This window comes from Leiobunum rupestre (assembly GCF_980474605.1).
Source record: "Leiobunum rupestre chromosome 9 unlocalized genomic scaffold, qqLeiRupe1.1.hap1 SUPER_9_unloc_1, whole genome shotgun sequence".
Classification (NCBI taxonomy): domain Eukaryota; kingdom Metazoa; phylum Arthropoda; class Arachnida; order Opiliones; family Sclerosomatidae; genus Leiobunum; species Leiobunum rupestre.
In genome coordinates this window covers 246,846-260,658 of record NW_028324280.1, presented here as the reverse complement: position 1 = coordinate 260,658, position 13,813 = coordinate 246,846, and the positions used below count along the sequence as shown (strand labels likewise).

General features: G+C 39.4%; 8 non-coding genes across 8 annotated transcripts; 4 read left to right on the top strand and 4 right to left on the bottom strand.

Annotated features, from left to right (window-relative positions):
• Nucleotides 1-1,278: 1,278 nt before the first annotated feature.
• On the bottom strand, nt 1,279-1,397 carry LOC149920942 (5S ribosomal RNA). The gene has a single exon (XR_016477540.1). It is a non-coding gene; the product is annotated as a 5S ribosomal RNA (ribosomal RNA).
• Nucleotides 1,398-2,549: 1,152 nt separating this feature from the next.
• LOC149920941 (U2 spliceosomal RNA) lies at nt 2,550-2,741 on the top strand. The gene has a single exon (XR_016477630.1). It is a non-coding gene; the product is annotated as a U2 spliceosomal RNA (small nuclear RNA).
• Nucleotides 2,742-4,732: 1,991 nt separating this feature from the next.
• On the bottom strand, nt 4,733-4,851 carry LOC149920940 (5S ribosomal RNA). Its single transcript, XR_016477539.1, has one exon. It is a non-coding gene; the product is annotated as a 5S ribosomal RNA (ribosomal RNA).
• Nucleotides 4,852-6,004: 1,153 nt separating this feature from the next.
• LOC149920939 (U2 spliceosomal RNA) lies at nt 6,005-6,196 on the top strand. The gene has a single exon (XR_016477629.1). It is a non-coding gene; the product is annotated as a U2 spliceosomal RNA (small nuclear RNA).
• Nucleotides 6,197-8,187: 1,991 nt separating this feature from the next.
• LOC149920938 (5S ribosomal RNA) lies at nt 8,188-8,306 on the bottom strand. Its single transcript, XR_016477538.1, has one exon. It is a non-coding gene; the product is annotated as a 5S ribosomal RNA (ribosomal RNA).
• A 1,154-nt stretch (nt 8,307-9,460) lies between these two features.
• LOC149920937 (U2 spliceosomal RNA) lies at nt 9,461-9,652 on the top strand. Its single transcript, XR_016477627.1, has one exon. It is a non-coding gene; the product is annotated as a U2 spliceosomal RNA (small nuclear RNA).
• A 1,979-nt stretch (nt 9,653-11,631) lies between these two features.
• LOC149920936 (5S ribosomal RNA) lies at nt 11,632-11,750 on the bottom strand. Its single transcript, XR_016477537.1, has one exon. It is a non-coding gene; the product is annotated as a 5S ribosomal RNA (ribosomal RNA).
• A 1,153-nt stretch (nt 11,751-12,903) lies between these two features.
• LOC149920935 (U2 spliceosomal RNA) lies at nt 12,904-13,095 on the top strand. Its single transcript, XR_016477626.1, has one exon. It is a non-coding gene; the product is annotated as a U2 spliceosomal RNA (small nuclear RNA).
• Nucleotides 13,096-13,813: the final 718 nt, after the last annotated feature.

Here is a 13,813-nt window from a genome sequence, read left to right as displayed (position 1 = left end):
AGGTCATTGGGTTCCAGCCAAGATGTTCCGCGTAAAGAGAAAACACGAAATAAGCCCCTCTCCATTTTTTCTCTCTTCCCGTCTTCCGTGGACAGTGAGTCGCCGCCGGGGGCCCGCCGCCCGCGGCAGCTACATTACCAAGATATAAAGTGGCAAGGCTTATTTTTGGTAAGTACAAAATCATTTATTATATATTGCTCTATAATTAACTATATTTGGAATTAAACATTTTTGTTCTATTTATCTCAAAGTCATGATTATTCCTAACATTAATAGTATTAAACTTAATATGATATATCTTTTGTTAAAGTAGATTAGGAATTTATAATTTTAATATTTATAGAGGAGTTCGGATTTAAAATGTTATATTTTTTTAATAATGATCTCAAAGATCTGACTTTTGAAATGTTTGTTACTTTTTCTAAGTATCAATAAAACATGACATTAAATTTATATTGTGCCAAGGTTCATTTTTATATTTTACATAAACTACATCACCTAAAACAATTAATAGATAAAAGTTAGCTATATTATTTTGTTTAAAAAATATATCTCTGTCTCCGTTTTATTATTTAATTTCGTGGTTTGTTTTGATATTTTGTATTTTTGGGTTACTCCCCTAATCCATGCGGCTGTCCCATGATAAAACCTTCTATAAAACATTTTCCAAAAGTCCTTTTTTAGATTCAACTATTTAAATTACATTTAAGATTAAAATTTAGAACAAAAAATATATTTCACAATTAGAATTTGTTAATAAAATTTTAACTTTGGACTTCATTCCAAAACCAGAAAAGGCCATTTCAGAGTGGATTTTACCGCGGAAATGTTTTTGTTTAGAGATAAACGTTAGTTAGTTAGTTAGTTAGTTAGTTAGTTAGTTAGTTAATTAGTTAGTTAGTTAGTTAGTTAGTTAATTAGTTAGTTAGTTAGTTAGTTAGTTAGTTAGTTAGTTAGTTAGTTAGTTAGTTAGTAAGTAAGTAAGTAAGTAAGTAAGTAAGTAAGTAAGTAAGTTAGTACTATTTTAAGTACAAGCCTTAAGTAGAATAAAATGAAAACCAATTTTCTCGCCATTTTATTTTGTTCAATTTTGATACTAACATGTATTTTATTCACGGAAAGATGCTGCCAGTTGTTAAAAAAAGGCCAAGAGTTGACCGAAATAATATTATCGTCTGGGCGAACTTTTAATTGCATAAAAAAGCAGCGTCAAAATGATAGGATGAAGGTATTTTCCTGTTAAAAGACGCAAATCCCATCCCGCGAAAATAAATGAGTAGCCAACGGCACGCGGTGTTCCCAGGTGGTCTCCCTCCCAAGTACTGACCGCGCTCGACGCTGCTTAACTTCGGTGATCAGACGAGAACCGGTGTATTCAGCGTGATATGGCCGTTGCCGCTAGAGTGTAATTGATAGCGGTGGACAAGCCGCGACTAGCCAGGTCCTGGTAGGTTGGTGATCGCCGAGGGCCACCGGCTGCATGCGGCTCCAATAGAACGTTCTATACACTCTTTTTAGAAACGTTTACTGGGCGCCGATATTAACGTACAGACAACCAACGAGCAAGCCCTTTACCGCAGAAATTTCATCCCCCCCCCCCCCCCAAACCAGTTTTTTCATCACCCTCCCCGTAGACTGTAAGGTGATGGCGGTCGATTGGGAAGGCGCGTTTACGAATCTATAAAATTGGTGTGGTGTGCTTTCCCCCTTTGGAGTTCGGAGGAGGTGAAGGTTTGGCCGGTTTTTCGTCTTAGAGAAATATATTTATCTGGCAAACCCGTAAGAAATTGAGAGCAGTCAATTTTTATTAGTAGCGTAGTTGCTAGCCTAGGCTTCACATATTTCCGGCTTTGCTTTCCGCGCCTTTTTTCTTATTTTAAATGATTTTTGTAATAAATGTATGATGGCAAATAAGAAAAATTCTAGAAAATACTAGTCCCAAATCCACGTGTTTAAGATGAAACTTAGATCATGAAAATATCCTTAACCCCAAACATACTTCAACACCTAGGGTGCCTCCTACAACTCCTAAAAGGTACGTCTCTAAAATATTCATATAAAGACAGGACATAAGCCGAATTCTCTTAAACCAAAGAATAACAAAAGTTGTTAGTCCTGCTGAACCAGCTCTATAGTCTGTATGAAAAGTGACCGGTTATGGTCCACTTTTATAGAACGCTCTATTCGCTTATAATAAATTTTTCCTAAATGGTCATTTAAACGCGTTTGACGTTTCACGTAGAATCTAGTACACTTAATACGTTATTTATGGTCCTATAAACCACCATTTAGATTTTTTTTCCATACGGCCCGGTAAAGTGGCCCACTCTACTGTCTCTAGCCGATGACCCCAAAAGTGCCAGTCCGGGCCTGGCGGTGTACCTCTATTTCACGGATTCAAGATATCGTCTTCTCCTTTGTTCGCGCGATGGCTACAAACGTTGTCATCTCCCACCAGGACCAACATTCGGTGACGTAATTATGAAATATTTGAAATGCTCGAATTCTCTCTTTTTACTTTGTTAAACAGTGACGGCTCCTAGCGGGTTATCGCTTCTCGGCCTTTTGGCTAAGATCAAAGTGTAGTATCTGTTCTTATCAGCTTAATATCTGATACGGGTCCCATCGGGGCCCAAGATATTAAACTTATTTTTGGACGGCGGCGGAGTGGTCGGAGCTTGCTCCACCTCCGCCACGGGTCGGCCTGGTATTGCAGTAAATCCGGGATCGGCCCACTTCTCTCTTGAAATCAAAAATCAAACGCTCTTATAATGGCGCACTGCGCAACACAGTATTTCCGGGAAATGTTATTTGGCTGTCTTTATATATATTTCTTTATTATAATATATTGCCCCTCTGACGTCATAAGTGGTAAAATCCTTATTGTCGAATAGTTAATAATGAAGAATCGGAAAGATTCCAGTTTTTGAATTTTCTTTTACCTAGTTATACACTCTTTTTCGCGGTATTTTCACGGAGGATAGGAAGGGAGGCGAAGTAGGAGGGATGAATGGCGGCAAGATTGCGGCAGCTACGCTACGTCTAGCCGCCATTTTTCCGAAATTTTCCCGCCGCTAAGCTTCTTACAAGGATGCTGCCGCGTTCATCCCTCCTACTTCGCCTCCCTTCCTATCCTCCTTGGTATTTTCCTGGGCGCGTCCATGCTTGGTTTTCCCCCTTTCAGTCCTCTCCTCCATTATGGATACCCAAGGAGTGGATGCTAGACTCCCCGTTTAGGGCAGAGGCAATGGCCGACGAGCGGGAGGCAAGTAAGAGGGGTAAAATAAAGGCGCGAAAAGAGGTTGTTCTGTGTTATTCCTGTGGTTTTATTCGTAACCCAAGGTTCGTAAATCGTGCATGTTCTAAGTGGTTGGCTGAAGGAACCGGTTTTCATAACGTAAATTCGCGGGTTTCGGTATGGTGGGTAGAGACAGCGCGCCCCTCATTTTTAGGTCATTGGGTTCCAGCCAAGATGTTCCGCGTAAAGAGAAAACACGAAATAAGCCCCTCTCCATTTTTTCTCTCTTCCCGTCTTCCGTGGACAGTGAGTCGCCGCCGGGGGCCCGCCGCCCGCGGCAGCTACATTACCAAGATATAAAGTGGCAAGGCTTATTTTTGGTAAGTACAAAATCATTTATTATATATTGCTCTATAATTAACTATATTTGGAATTAAACATTTTTGTTCTATTTATCTCAAAGTCATGATTATTCCTAACATTAATAGTATTAAACTTAATATGATATATCTTTTGTTAAAGTAGATTAGGAATTTATAATTTTAATATTTATAGAGGAGTTCGGATTTAAAATGTTATATTTTTTTAATAATGATCTCAAAGATCTGACTTTTGAAATGTTTGTTACTTTTTCTAAGTATCAATAAAACATGACATTAAATTTATATTGTGCCAAGGTTCATTTTTATATTTTACATAAACTACATCACCTAAAACAATTAATAGATAAAAGTTAGCTATATTATTTTGTTTAAAAAATATATCTCTGTCTCCGTTTTATTATTTAATTTCGTGGTTTGTTTTGATATTTTGTATTTTTGGGTTACTCCCCTAATCCATGCGGCTGTCCCATGATAAAACCTTCTATAAAACATTTTCCAAAAGTCCTTTTTTAGATTCAACTATTTAAATTACATTTAAGATTAAAATTTAGAACAAAAAATATATTTCACAATTAGAATTTGTTAATAAAATTTTAACTTTGGACTTCATTCCAAAACCAGAAAAGGCCATTTCAGAGTGGATTTTACCGCGGAAATGTTTTTGTTTAGAGATAAACGTTAGTTAGTTAGTTAGTTAGTTAGTTAGTTAGTTAGTTAGTTAATTAGTTAGTTAGTTAGTTAGTTAGTTAATTAGTTAGTTAGTTAGTTAGTTAGTTAGTTAGTTAGTTAGTTAGTTAGTTAGTTAGTAAGTAAGTAAGTAAGTAAGTAAGTAAGTAAGTAAGTAAGTTAGTACTATTTTAAGTACAAGCCTTAAGTAGAATAAAATGAAAACCAATTTTCTCGCCATTTTATTTTGTTCAATTTTGATACTAACATGTATTTTATTCACGGAAAGATGCTGCCAGTTGTTAAAAAAAGGCCAAGAGTTGACCGAAATAATATTATCGTCTGGGCGAACTTTTAATTGCATAAAAAAGCAGCGTCAAAATGATAGGATGAAGGTATTTTCCTGTTAAAAGACGCAAATCCCATCCCGCGAAAATAAATGAGTAGCCAACGGCACGCGGTGTTCCCAGGTGGTCTCCCTCCCAAGTACTGACCGCGCTCGACGCTGCTTAACTTCGGTGATCAGACGAGAACCGGTGTATTCAGCGTGATATGGCCGTTGCCGCTAGAGTGTAATTGATAGCGGTGGACAAGCCGCGACTAGCCAGGTCCTGGTAGGTTGGTGATCGCCGAGGGCCACCGGCTGCATGCGGCTCCAATAGAACGTTCTATACACTCTTTTTAGAAACGTTTACTGGGCGCCGATATTAACGTACAGACAACCAACGAGCAAGCCCTTTACCGCAGAAATTTCATCCCCCCCCCCCCCCCCAAACCAGTTTTTTCATCACCCTCCCCGTAGACTGTAAGGTGATGGCGGTCGATTGGGAAGGCGCGTTTACGAATCTATAAAATTGGTGTGGTGTGCTTTCCCCCTTTGGAGTTCGGAGGAGGTGAAGGTTTGGCCGGTTTTTCGTCTTAGAGAAATATATTTATCTGGCAAACCCGTAAGAAATTGAGAGCAGTCAATTTTTATTAGTAGCGTAGTTGCTAGCCTAGGCTTCACATATTTCCGGCTTTGCTTTCCGCGCCTTTTTTCTTATTTTAAATGATTTTTGTAATAAATGTATGATGGCAAATAAGAAAAATTCTAGAAAATACTAGTCCCAAATCCACGTGTTTAAGATGAAACTTAGATCATGAAAATATCCTTAACCCCAAACATACTTCAACACCTAGGGTGCCTCCTACAACTCCTAAAAGGTACGTCTCTAAAATATTCATATAAAGACAGGACATAAGCCGAATTCTCTTAAACCAAAGAATAACAAAAGTTGTTAGTCCTGCTGAACCAGCTCTATAGTCTGTATGAAAAGTGACCGGTTATGGTCCACTTTTATAGAACGCTCTATTCGCTTATAATAAATTTTTCCTAAATGGTCATTTAAACGCGTTTGACGTTTCACGTAGAATCTAGTACACTTAATACGTTATTTATGGTCCTATAAACCACCATTTAGATTTTTTTTCCATACGGCCCGGTAAAGTGGCCCACTCTACTGTCTCTAGCCGATGACCCCAAAAGTGCCAGTCCGGGCCTGGCGGTGTACCTCTATTTCACGGATTCAAGATATCGTCTTCTCCTTTGTTCGCGCGATGGCTACAAACGTTGTCATCTCCCACCAGGACCAACATTCGGTGACGTAATTATGAAATATTTGAAATGCTCGAATTCTCTCTTTTTACTTTGTTAAACAGTGACGGCTCCTAGCGGGTTATCGCTTCTCGGCCTTTTGGCTAAGATCAAAGTGTAGTATCTGTTCTTATCAGCTTAATATCTGATACGGGTCCCATCGGGGCCCAAGATATTAAACTTATTTTTGGACGGCGGCGGAGTGGTCGGAGCTTGCTCCACCTCCGCCACGGGTCGGCCTGGTATTGCAGTAAATCCGGGATCGGCCCACTTCTCTCTTGAAATCAAAAATCAAACGCTCTTATAATGGCGCACTGCGCAACACAGTATTTCCGGGAAATGTTATTTGGCTGTCTTTATATATATTTCTTTATTATAATATATTGCCCCTCTGACGTCATAAGTGGTAAAATCCTTATTGTCGAATAGTTAATAATGAAGAATCGGAAAGATTCCAGTTTTTGAATTTTCTTTTACCTAGTTATACACTCTTTTTCGCGGTATTTTCACGGAGGATAGGAAGGGAGGCGAAGTAGGAGGGATGAATGGCGGCAAGATTGCGGCAGCTACGCTACGTCTAGCCGCCATTTTTCCGAAATTTTCCCGCCGCTAAGCTTCTTACAAGGATGCTGCCGCGTTCATCCCTCCTACTTCGCCTCCCTTCCTATCCTCCTTGGTATTTTCCTGGGCGCGTCCATGCTTGGTTTTCCCCCTTTCAGTCCTCTCCTCCATTATGGATACCCAAGGAGTGGATGCTAGACTCCCCGTTTAGGGCAGAGGCAATGGCCGACGAGCGGGAGGCAAGTAAGAGGGGTAAAATAAAGGCGCGAAAAGAGGTTGTTCTGTGTTATTCCTGTGGTTTTATTCGTAACCCAAGGTTCGTAAATCGTGCATGTTCTAAGTGGTTGGCTGAAGGAACCGGTTTTCATAACGTAAATTCGCGGGTTTCGGTATGGTGGGTAGAGACAGCGCGCCCCTCATTTTTAGGTCATTGGGTTCCAGCCAAGATGTTCCGCGTAAAGAGAAAACACGAAATAAGCCCCTCTCCATTTTTTCTCTCTTCCCGTCTTCCGTGGACAGTGAGTCGCCGCCGGGGGCCCGCCGCCCGCGGCAGCTACATTACCAAGATATAAAGTGGCAAGGCTTATTTTTGGTAAGTACAAAATCATTTATTATATATTGCTCTATAATTAACTATATTTGGAATTAAACATTTTTGTTCTATTTATCTCAAAGTCATGATTATTCCTAACATTAATAGTATTAAACTTAATATGATATATCTTTTGTTAAAGTAGATTAGGAATTTATAATTTTAATATTTATAGAGGAGTTCGGATTTAAAATGTTATATTTTTTTAATAATGATCTCAAAGATCTGACTTTTGAAATGTTTGTTACTTTTTCTAAGTATCAATAAAACATGACATTAAATTTATATTGTGCCAAGGTTCATTTTTATATTTTACATAAACTACATCACCTAAAACAATTAATAGATAAAAGTTAGCTATATTATTTTGTTTAAAAAATATATCTCTGTCTCCGTTTTATTATTTAATTTCGTGGTTTGTTTTGATATTTTGTATTTTTGGGTTACTCCCCTAATCCATGCGGCTGTCCCATGATAAAACCTTCTATAAAACATTTTCCAAAAGTCCTTTTTTAGATTCAACTATTTAAATTACATTTAAGATTAAAATTTAGAACAAAAAATATATTTCACAATTAGAATTTGTTAATAAAATTTTAACTTTGGACTTCATTCCAAAACCAGAAAAGGCCATTTCAGAGTGGATTTTACCGCGGAAATGTTTTTGTTTAGAGATAAACGTTAGTTAGTTAGTTAGTTAGTTAGTTAGTTAGTTAGTTAGTTAATTAGTTAGTTAGTTAGTTAGTTAGTTAATTAGTTAGTTAGTTAGTTAGTTAGTTAGTTAGTTAGTTAGTTAGTTAGTTAGTTAGTAAGTAAGTAAGTAAGTAAGTAAGTAAGTAAGTAAGTAAGTTAGTACTATTTTAAGTACAAGCCTTAAGTAGAATAAAATGAAAACCAATTTTCTCGCCATTTTATTTTGTTCAATTTTGATACTAACATGTATTTTATTCACGGAAAGATGCTGCCAGTTGTTAAAAAAAGGCCAAGAGTTGACCGAAATAATATTATCGTCTGGGCGAACTTTTAATTGCATAAAAAAGCAGCGTCAAAATGATAGGATGAAGGTATTTTCCTGTTAAAAGACGCAAATCCCATCCCGCGAAAATAAATGAGTAGCCAACGGCACGCGGTGTTCCCAGGTGGTCTCCCTCCCAAGTACTGACCGCGCTCGACGCTGCTTAACTTCGGTGATCAGACGAGAACCGGTGTATTCAGCGTGATATGGCCGTTGCCGCTAGAGTGTAATTGATAGCGGTGGACAAGCCGCGACTAGCCAGGTCCTGGTAGGTTGGTGATCGCCGAGGGCCACCGGCTGCATGCGGCTCCAATAGAACGTTCTATACACTCTTTTTAGAAACGTTTACTGGGCGCCGATATTAACGTACAGACAACCAACGAGCAAGCCCTTTACCGCAGAAATTTCATCCCCCCCCCCCCCCCCCAAACCAGTTTTTTCATCACCCTCCCCGTAGACTGTAAGGTGATGGCGGTCGATTGGGAAGGCGCGTTTACGAATCTATAAAATTGGTGTGGTGTGCTTTCCCCCTTTGGAGTTCGGAGGAGGTGAAGGTTTGGCCGGTTTTTCGTCTTAGAGAAATATATTTATCTGGCAAACCCGTAAGAAATTGAGAGCAGTCAATTTTTATTAGTAGCGTAGTTGCTAGCCTAGGCTTCACATATTTCCGGCTTTGCTTTCCGCGCCTTTTTTCTTATTTTAAATGATTTTTGTAATAAATGTATGATGGCAAATAAGAAAAATTCTAGAAAATACTAGTCCCAAATCCACGTGTTTAAGATGAAACTTAGATCATGAAAATATCCTTAACCCCAAACATACTTCAACACCTAGGGTGCCTCCTACAACTCCTAAAAGGTACGTCTCTAAAATATTCATATAAAGACAGGACATAAGCCGAATTCTCTTAAACCAAAGAATAACAAAAGTTGTTAGTCCTGCTGAACCAGCTCTATAGTCTGTATGAAAAGTGACCGGTTATGGTCCACTTTTATAGAACGCTCTATTCGCTTATAATAAATTTTTCCTAAATGGTCATTTAAACGCGTTTGACGTTTCACGTAGAATCTAGTACACTTAATACGTTATTTATGGTCCTATAAACCACCATTTAGATTTTTTTTCCATACGGCCCGGTAAAGTGGCCCACTCTACTGTCTCTAGCCGATGACCCCAAAAGTGCCAGTCCGGGCCTGGCGGTGTACCTCTATTTCACGGATTCAAGATATCGTCTTCTCCTTTGTTCGCGCGATGGCTACAAACGTTGTCATCTCCCACCAGGACCAACATTCGGTGACGTAATTATGAAATATTTGAAATGCTCGAATTCTCTCTTTTTACTTTGTTAAACAGTGACGGCTCCTAGCGGGTTATCGCTTCTCGGCCTTTTGGCTAAGATCAAAGTGTAGTATCTGTTCTTATCAGCTTAATATCTGATACGGGTCCCATCGGGGCCCAAGATATTAAACTTATTTTTGGACGGCGGCGGAGTGGTCGGAGCTTGCTCCACCTCCGCCACGGGTCGGCCTGGTATTGCAGTAAATCCGGGATCGGCCCACTTCTCTCTTGAAATCAAAAATCAAACGCTCTTATAATGGCGCACTGCGCAACACAGTATTTCCGGGAAATGTTATTTGGCTGTCTTTATATATATTTCTTTATTATAATATATTGCCCCTCTGACGTCATAAGTGGTAAAATCCTTATTGTCGAATAGTTAATAATGAAGAATCGGAAAGATTCCAGTTTTTGAATTTTCTTTTACCTAGTTATACACTCTTTTTCGCGGTATTTTCACGGAGGATAGGAAGGGAGGCGAAGTAGGAGGGATGAATGGCGGCAAGATTGCGGCAGCTACGCTACGTCTAGCCGCCATTTTTCCGAAATTTTCCCGCCGCTAAGCTTCTTACAAGGATGCTGCCGCGTTCATCCCTCCTACTTCGCCTCCCTTCCTATCCTCCTTGGTATTTTCCTGGGCGCGTCCATGCTTGGTTTTCCCCCTTTCAGTCCTCTCCTCCATTATGGATACCCAAGGAGTGGATGCTAGACTCCCCGTTTAGGGCAGAGGCAATGGCCGACGAGCGGGAGGCAAGTAAGAGGGGTAAAATAAAGGCGCGAAAAGAGGTTGTTCTGTGTTATTCCTGTGGTTTTATTCGTAACCCAAGGTTCGTAAATCGTGCATGTTCTAAGTGGTTGGCTGAAGGAACCGGTTTTCATAACGTAAATTCGCGGGTTTCGGTATGGTGGGTAGAGACAGCGCGCCCCTCATTTTTAGGTCATTGGGTTCCAGCCAAGATGTTCCGCGTAAAGAGAAAACACGAAATAAGCCCCTCTCCATTTTTTCTCTCTTCCCGTCTTCCGTGGACAGTGAGTCGCCGCCGGGGGCCCGCCGCCCGCGGCAGCTACATTACCAAGATATAAAGTGGCAAGGCTTATTTTTGGTAAGTACAAAATCATTTATTATATATTGCTCTATAATTAACTATATTTGGAATTAAACATTTTTGTTCTATTTATCTCAAAGTCATGATTATTCCTAACATTAATAGTATTAAACTTAATATGATATATCTTTTGTTAAAGTAGATTAGGAATTTATAATTTTAATATTTATAGAGGAGTTCGGATTTAAAATGTTATATTTTTTTAATAATGATCTCAAAGATCTGACTTTTGAAATGTTTGTTACTTTTTCTAAGTATCAATAAAACATGACATTAAATTTATATTGTGCCAAGGTTCATTTTTATATTTTACATAAACTACATCACCTAAAACAATTAATAGATAAAAGTTAGCTATATTATTTTGTTTAAAAAATATATCTCTGTCTCCGTTTTATTATTTAATTTCGTGGTTTGTTTTGATATTTTGTATTTTTGGGTTACTCCCCTAATCCATGCGGCTGTCCCATGATAAAACCTTCTATAAAACATTTTCCAAAAGTCCTTTTTTAGATTCAACTATTTAAATTACATTTAAGATTAAAATTTAGAACAAAAAATATATTTCACAATTAGAATTTGTTAATAAAATTTTAACTTTGGACTTCATTCCAAAACCAGAAAAGGCCATTTCAGAGTGGATTTTACCGCGGAAATGTTTTTGTTTAGAGATAAACGTTAGTTAGTTAGTTAGTTAGTTAGTTAGTTAGTTAGTTAATTAGTTAGTTAGTTAGTTAGTTAATTAGTTAGTTAGTTAGTTAGTTAGTTAGTTAGTTAGTTAGTTAGTTAGTTAGTAAGTAAGTAAGTAAGTAAGTAAGTAAGTAAGTAAGTAAGTTAGTACTATTTTAAGTACAAGCCTTAAGTAGAATAAAATGAAAACCAATTTTCTCGCCATTTTATTTTGTTCAATTTTGATACTAACATGTATTTTATTCACGGAAAGATGCTGCCAGTTGTTAAAAAAAGGCCAAGAGTTGACCGAAATAATATTATCGTCTGGGCGAACTTTTAATTGCATAAAAAAGCAGCGTCAAAATGATAGGATGAAGGTATTTTCCTGTTAAAAGACGCAAATCCCATCCCGCGAAAATAAATGAGTAGCCAACGGCACGCGGTGTTCCCAGGTGGTCTCCCTCCCAAGTACTGACCGCGCTCGACGCTGCTTAACTTCGGTGATCAGACGAGAACCGGTGTATTCAGCGTGATATGGCCGTTGCCGCTAGAGTGTAATTGATAGCGGTGGACAAGCCGCGACTAGCCAGGTCCTGGTAGGTTGGTGATCGCCGAGGGCCACCGGCTGCATGCGGCTCCAATAGAACGTTCTATACACTCTTTTTAGAAACGTTTACTGGGCGCCGATATTATCGTACAGACAACCAACGAGCAAGCCCTTTACCGCAGAAATTTCATCCCCCCCCCCCCCCCCAAACCAGTTTTTTCATCACCCTCCCCGTAGACTGTAAGGTGATGGCGGTCGATTGGGAAGGCGCGTTTACGAATCTATAAAATTGGTGTGGTGTGCTTTCCCCCTTTGGAGTTCGGAGGAGGTGAAGGTTTGGCCGGTTTTTCGTCTTAGAGAAATATATTTATCTGGCAAACCCGTAAGAAATTGAGAGCAGTCAATTTTTATTAGTAGCGTAGTTGCTAGCCTAGGCTTCACATATTTCCGGCTTTGCTTTCCGCGCCTTTTTTCTTATTTTAAATGATTTTTGTAATAAATGTATGATGGCAAATAAGAAAAATTCTAGAAAATACTAGTCCCAAATCCACGTGTTTAAGATGAAACTTAGATCATGAAAATATCCTTAACCCCAAACATACTTCAACACCTAGGGTGCCTCCTACAACTCCTAAAAGGTACGTCTCTAAAATATTCATATAAAGACAGGACATAAGCCGAATTCTCTTAAACCAAAGAATAACAAAAGTTGTTAGTCCTGCTGAACCAGCTCTATAGTCTGTATGAAAAGTGACCGGTTATGGTCCACTTTTATAGAACGCTCTATTCGCTTATAATAAATTTTTCCTAAATGGTCATTTAAACGCGTTTGACGTTTCACGTAGAATCTAGTACACTTAATACGTTATTTATGGTCCTATAAACCACCATTTAGATTTTTTTTCCATACGGCCCGGTAAAGTGGCCCACTCTACTGTCTCTAGCCGATGACCCCAAAAGTGCCAGTCCGGGCCTGGCGGTGTACCTCTATTTCACGGATTCAAGATATCGTCTTCTCCTTTGTTCGCGCGATGGCTACAAACGTTGTCATCTCCCACCAGGACCAACATTCGGTGACGTAATTATGAAATATTTGAAATGCTCGAATTCTCTCTTTTTACTTTGTTAAACAGTGACGGCTCCTAGCGGGTTATCGCTTCTCGGCCTTTTGGCTAAGATCAAAGTGTAGTATCTGTTCTTATCAGCTTAATATCTGATACGGGTCCCATCGGGGCCCAAGATATTAAACTTATTTTTGGACGGCGGCGGAGTGGTCGGAGCTTGCTCCACCTCCGCCACGGGTCGGCCTGGTATTGCAGTAAATCCGGGATCGGCCCACTTCTCTCTTGAAATCAAAAATCAAACGCTCTTATAATGGCGCACTGCGCAACACAGTATTTCCGGGAAATGTTATTTGGCTGTCTTTATATATATTTCTTTATTATAATATATTGCCCCTCTGACGTCATAAGTGGTAAAATCCTTATTGTCGAATAGTTAATAATGAAGAATCGGAAAGATTCCAGTTTTTGAATTTTCTTTTACCTAGTTATACACTCTTTTTCGCGGTATTTTCACGGAGGATAGGAAGGGAGGCGAAGTAGGAGGGATGAATGGCGGCAAGATTGCGGCAGCTACGCTACGTCTAGCCGCCATTTTTCCGAAATTTTCCCGCCGCTAAGCTTCTTACAAGGATGCTGCCGCGTTCATCCCTCCTACTTCGCCTCCCTTCCTATCCTCCTTGGTATTTTCCTGGGCGCGTCCATGCTTGGTTTTCCCCCTTTCAGTCCTCTCCTCCATTATGGATACCCAAGGAGTGGATGCTAGACTCCCCGTTTAGGGCAGAGGCAATGGCCGACGAGCGGGAGGCAAGTAAGAGGGGTAAAATAAAGGCGCGAAAAGAGGTTGTTCTGTGTTATTCCTGTGGTTTTATTCGTAACCCAAGGTTCGTAAATCGTGCATGTTCTAAGTGGTTGGCTGAAGGAACCGGTTTTCATAACGTAAATTCGCGGGTTTCGGTATGGTGGGTAGAGACAGCGCGCCCCTCATTTTTAGGTCATTG